Below are 6,442 nucleotides of genomic sequence, written 5' to 3'. Positions count from 1 at the left end.
GCCTTCGAGTACAAAATGAAGCAGGGCATAGGCTGGTAGAATTTTGTCAAGAGAATATAATGATCATAGCAAACACTCTTTCCCAAAAACCCAAGAGATTACTCTATACATGGACATCATCAGACGGTTAACACAGAAATCAGATTGACTATGTGCTCTGCAGCCAAAGATGGAGAAGTTCTATACAGTCAATAAAAACTAGACCAGGAGCTGATTGTGGTCCAGATCATCAGCTTCTTGTTACAAAATTTAGGCTTAAATTGAAGAAAGTAGGGAAAAGCACTAGGCCACTCAGGTATGAACTAAATCATATCCCCGACGACTATACAGTAGAGATGACAAATAGATCTAAGGAATTAGATCTGATAGACAGAGTGCCTGAAGAACTATGGATGGAGGTTCGCGACATTGTACAAGAGGTAGCAACTAAAACCATCCCAAAGAAAAAGAAATGCAAGAAATCAAAATGGCTGTCTGAGGAAGCTTTACAAATAACTAAGGAGAAAAGGGAAGTGAAAGGCAAGGGAGAAAGAAAAAGATATACCCAATTGAATGTAGAATTCCAGAGAAAAGCTAGAAGAGATAAGAATGCCTTCTTAAATGAACAGTGCAAACAAATAGAAGAAAATAATAGAATGGAGAGGACCAGAGATCTTTTCAAGAAAATTGGAGATATGAAGAGAACGTTTCATGTGAAGGGTATAATAAGGGACCAAAATGGTAGGGATCTCACAGAAGCAGAAGATATTTTAAAAAGGTGGCAAAATTATACAGAAGAACTATACAAGAGCGAGCTTAACATCCCTGATAACCACAATGGGGTAGTTACTGACCTGGAGCCAGACATCCTGGAATGTGAAGTCAAATGGGCCTTAGGAAGTCTGAGCAACAACAAAGCTAGTGGTGGTGACAGCATTCCAGTTGAACTATTCAAAATCTTAAAAGACGATGCAGTAAAAGTGCTACACTCAATATGCCAGAAAATTTGGAAAACTTAACAATGGCCACAGGATTGGAAAAGGTCAGTTTACATTCCAATCCCAAAGAAGGGCAATGCCAATGATTGTTCTAACTACCACACCATTGCACTCATTTCTCATACTAGCCAAGTTATGCTCAAAATCCTACAAGCTAGGCTCCAGCAATATGTGGACTGAGAACTTCCAGAAGTACAGGCAGGATTTCAGAGAGGCAGAGGATCTAGAGATCAAATTGCCAACATGCGTTGGATCATGGAGAAAGCTAGGGAGTTCTAGAAGAACATCTACTTCTGCTTCATTGAAGCTAGGGAGTTCTAGAAGAACATCTACTTCTGCTTCATTAAAGCCTTTGATTGTGTGGAGAACAACAAATTGTGGCAAGTTCTTAAAGAGATGGGAATACCAGAGTATCTTATTTGTCTCTTGAGAAATTTATATGCAGGTCAAGAAGCAATAGTGAGAATTGAACATGGAATAACTGATTGGTTCAAAATTGAGAAAGGAGTTTGGCAAGGCTGTATACTGTCGCCTTGCCTATTTAACTTGTATGCGGAGCACATCATGAGAAAGGCAGGATTAGAGGAGTCACAAATTGGGATCAAGATTGTAGGGAGAAATATCAACAACCTCAGATATGCAGATGATACCATTCTAATGGCAGAAAGTGAAGAGGAACTAAAGAGCCTGTTGATGCGGGTGAAGGAGGAGAGTGCAAATGTTGGCTTGAAACTCAACATAAAGAAAACAAAGATCATGGCATCCGGCCCTCTCAATTCCTGGCAAATAGATGGGGAAGAAATGGAGATAGTAACAGATTTTATTTTCCTGGGTTCCAATATCACTGCAGATGGGGACTGCAGCAAAGAAATTAAAAGACGCTTGCTCCTGGGGTGGAAAGCTATGGCAAATCTAGACAGCATCCTAAAAAGCAGAGACATCACCCTGCCAACAAAAGTGCGTTTAGTCAAGGCTATGGTCTTCCCAGTTGCAATGTATGGCTGCGAAAGTTGGACCATAAGGAAGGCCGAGCGTCACAGAATTGAGGCTTTTGAACTCTGGTGCTGGAGAAGACTCTTGCCAGTCCCTTGGCCTGCAAGGCAAACAAACCGGTCAGTCCTAGAGGAGATCAGCCCTGCCTGCTACTTAGAAGGCCAGATCCTGAAGATGAAACTCAAATACTTTGGTCACCTCATGAGAAGGAAGGACTCCCTGGAGAAGAGCCTAATGCTGGGAGCGATCGAGGGCAAAAGAAGAAGGGGACGACAGAGAATGAGGTGGCTGGATGGAGTCACTGAAGCAGTAGGTGCAAACTTAAATGGACTCCAGGGAATGGTAGAGGACAGGAAGGCCTGGAGGATCATTGTCCATGGGGTCGTGGTGGGTCGGACACGACTTCGCGCCTAACAACAACAAATTCATGCTGGATGTGTTTTTTAAAATTGCAAGGAAAGATTCTTCCAGCTGCATTTACCGTTGGGTAGCAATCTTTGCTGAACATTTAGTAGCCCTCCACCCTTTCTGTACTGCTAGGCATCTAAACAAAATCATTCAAGTGTGTGTTAAATCTAGCAATCTATGACTTTCATTGTTAACGAACTTCCCCCCACTAAAAAAAAAAAGTACAGGAGAGAGCTAGACACAGCTGAACCTTCACAGAAGACATAGAATAATACAGTTGGAAGGGACTATCTGTGTCATCTAGTCCAACCCCGTGCACTATTCAGGACACCCACAACCCTATCGGTCCTTCATTGTTTCCTCATGCATTGTAATCAGCCCCTTGAACTTTCACAGAATCAGCGTCAGCATCAGATGGCTATCCAGCCTCTGTTTTAAAATTTCCAACGATGGAGAACCCACCACCTCCCGAGGAAGCCTGCTCCACTGAGAAACTAGACTTGTCACTCTTCTCCAACTATTCTTTTACCAAATTGTCAACATCTGCTGACATCTGTAGCTGGCAAAATTTTGGAACAAATCATCAAACAAATCATCCTTGAGCAGCTGGAACACTGTGATTTCTAAGACTCAGCACGGGTTTCTCAAGAACAAGTCATGTCAGACCAACCTTATCTCTCTTTTCGAGAAAGTGACTACCTTGCTGGATCAGGGGAATGCCGTGGACGTAGTTTATCTGGATTTCAGTAAGGCTTTTGATAAGGTTCCACATGATATTCTTGTTGACAAGTTGGTAAAATAAGGACAAATATAAAGTTCTCCATTTAGGTAGGAAAAACCATTTACACCAATATAAGATGGGGGAGACTTGTCTTGGCAGTAGCATGTGCTAAAAGGATCAAGGAGTCTTAGTAGACAGTACATTGACTGTGATTCAGCAGTGTGACTCAGTGACTAAAAAGGCAAATGGGATTTTGGTCTGTATCAAACGGAGTATCATGTCCAGATCACGGGAGTTGATGGTACCACTATACTCTGCTCTGGTTCAGCCTCATTTGGAGTACTGTGTTCAGTTTTGGGTACCATAGTTGTAGAGGGATATAGATTAATTGGTACATGTCCAGAGGAGGGCAACAAAGACAGTGAGGGATTTGGAGGCCAAGACGTAGGAGGAAAGGTTGGGGAGCTTGGATTTTTTAGCCTGGAGAGGAGACAACTGAGGGGGGGGGGGACCTGATAACTATCTTCAAGTATTTAAAAGGTTGCCATATCAAGGATGGAGCAGAGTTGTTCTCTCTTGACCCGGAGGGATGGACCAGAACCAATGGGATGAAATTAATGCAAAAGAAATTCTGTCTAAACATCTAGAAGAAGTTTGCTTCTTCATGAGGTGGTGGGTTCTCCATCTTTGGAAATTTTTAAACAGAGGCTGGATAGCCATCTGACAGAGAGGCTGATTCTGTGAAGGTTCAAGGGGGTGGCAGGTTACAGTGCATGAGTAATAGGGTTGTGGGTGTCCTGCACAGTGCAGGGGGTTGGACTAGATAACTCAGGAGGTCCCTTCCAACTGGCTTAGTTGGAGGTTTGGTGTATTGGTTAGGAGCGCGGACTTCTAATCTGGCATGCCAGGTTCTATTCTGCACTCCCCCACATGCAGCCAGCTGTGTGACCTTGGGCTCACCATGGAACTGATAGAACTGTTCTGACCAAGAAGTGATATCAGGGCTCTTCCTCTTCCTCCTCTTCTTCTTCCTCCTCCTCCTCCCCTTCCTCTTCCTCTTCATTTCCCCAAATATACTCAACTGAACTTTCAGGCTCAGGTACCTGTATTTCTTCAAAAGTATACAGATTCTTCACAAAACTTGCTACCCCACCCCCATCTTTACTTGTGTGTCCTGTTTGAATAGATTGCACCCCTCAATTATACTATTAAAATTGTATTATCCCACCAAATTTCTGTCATTCCTATTAGGTAATAGTCCCCTTCCTCTATTAGGACTGCTAGTTCCTCCTGCTTGTTTTCCATACTCTGTGCATTAGTGCAGACACATCATAATCCATCCTTTGTGTGCCCCATAGCTTTGGTTTTTGAACTTCCTTGTAAGTTCATGTGCCATTCCCTGTAAATTTGCAATCTTCTCATCTTCAGTTCTTGCCATCGCACCAGGTTCTGAATTTGAGTCTCGTCCCCCCTTTGGATATAGTTTATATCACCTGGTAAAGAGGGCTTTAATTAGTTTCTGCTGTGATGTTTTCTTGCATTGTGTTCTGGTTTAAGAACAGTGGGTTTAAAAATTGTCTTGAACTTTAATTCCTGGCTCTAGCTAATGACTTGTATTCACTAGATTTCTACACACACAAGGATTTCTGCCTGAGCAGCATGATTTACCCCTCCTTAACAAAGCAGTAGGCATGGGTGATTTAGTTTGGATAAGCAGAAAAAAATCTGAATCAATGCTGATTTAGGTACTTTTGGGGCATATCGGAACTGAATCACCCTTCATCACACTGAATCAGCCATCTGAATTATGATTCTGTGATTCAGATAATTATTTGGGGCCATTGTAACCTATGGTGCTATTGAAATCAAAGAAAATGTGTTGCCTTTTTGTCTATTTTGTATTCTCATTGGGTGGGAAGTCTGATGTAGAAGCACCAAATTTGTAGCATAGCTACAGGAGCCTCTCCTCAAAAGAACCCCCAAGTTTCAAAAATATTGGACAAGGGTTAAATTCTACTGGCACCTAAAGAGTGTGCCCCCATCCAACCTCCATTGTTTCCAATGGTGAGGGGGGAAAAAAGATAAGACCAGAGAATCTCTTTTCCCATCATAGGGAACAGTGGAGGTCAGATGAGGGCACTTTCTTTGGGTACCCATAGAATTGAACCCTCTGGTACAATCTTTTTGAAACTTGGGTTTTTTTTAGAGGAGAGGTCCCCACAGCTATGCTGCAATCTTGGTGCCTTTACCTCAACCTTCCCCCCTCATACCACTGAATAGACATAAAGTAACATTTCCCATAAACTATAATGGGGCTGAACTGATTTGGATGATTCTGATTTGGCCGCATCTGAACCAGTGAATGGTGATTTGAATGGTTCAGATTCAGCCTGAATCAACTTGGGTGAAATCCAAAAAGTATCTAATTTTTATTTGGTGCATATAGCTACCTACCAGCCCCAAGTGCAATGTCATTCTTGGGTGGCCCCTATCCCCGAGGAACAGATTTCAGTGGACATTTAGAACTACCACATGAGGAAGGAAGTAAGAAGTCACACTATCACATGGGTGGATGTTCTTGTACCTGCAGGAACTCTAGTTTGCATCCAAGTGAAAGCTTGGGCACAGTATTGCCATTTACTTGAGGCTGCTGGAAGTGACTTGAACTAGGGCTTGCTGCCATTTTGCTTCAGATTTGTACTGATACTAGGGTCCATTCTGCACGACTTTAATGTAGCAGAAAGCTAGCAAATTGTAAACGCTACTAATTTGCAGTTCCGCAAGACGTCGCAGACAATCTGCAACACTCCTAAAACTGTTCTGCGAAAAGGGAAATCGAGAAAAGTGGATTCACCCTCCGAAAAGTGCTACAGTCTTGTGAACAATTTGCAACGCTAGCGAAAAAGACCTGTGCATTCCCATTGTTGCGGTTCCAACAAAGTCCCTCCCCCTGGCTCTCTCCTCTGAACTTCCGGCAAAGCGATCGCCATTTTTTTTTATCGGAGCAAGCGGAAAGCAACGAAGCAGTGAGGCTTCATTCACCCAGCGAGGCTTCTCCGGCTACAGTCCCTCCACAGAAGTGCTTTAAAGCTCCCCTAAGTCCCCAAGCACAACACAGCCCTGTTTGCAAGTTCCCTTTATTTTCGGCCGAAAATCACGCCAGTGTTTGTGGGGGGTTTCACTCAGGGGAGCGGGGGTAACGATGAATCGCCAGCTAACACGCCAGCTAGATGGGTCTCTTCGTTGGAACGAATCAATGCAGATTCGTTGCAACGTGTGTTTTTCTTTTTTTTTAAATACTGTTCTTAAAGGGAAAGGAACTTTTCCGGAGCATGATAACAAC

Source organism: Paroedura picta, chromosome 2 (assembly GCF_049243985.1).
Source record: "Paroedura picta isolate Pp20150507F chromosome 2, Ppicta_v3.0, whole genome shotgun sequence".
Lineage (NCBI taxonomy): Eukaryota > Metazoa > Chordata > Lepidosauria > Squamata > Gekkonidae > Paroedura > Paroedura picta.
Note: the sequence above shows the minus strand (reverse complement) of the source record.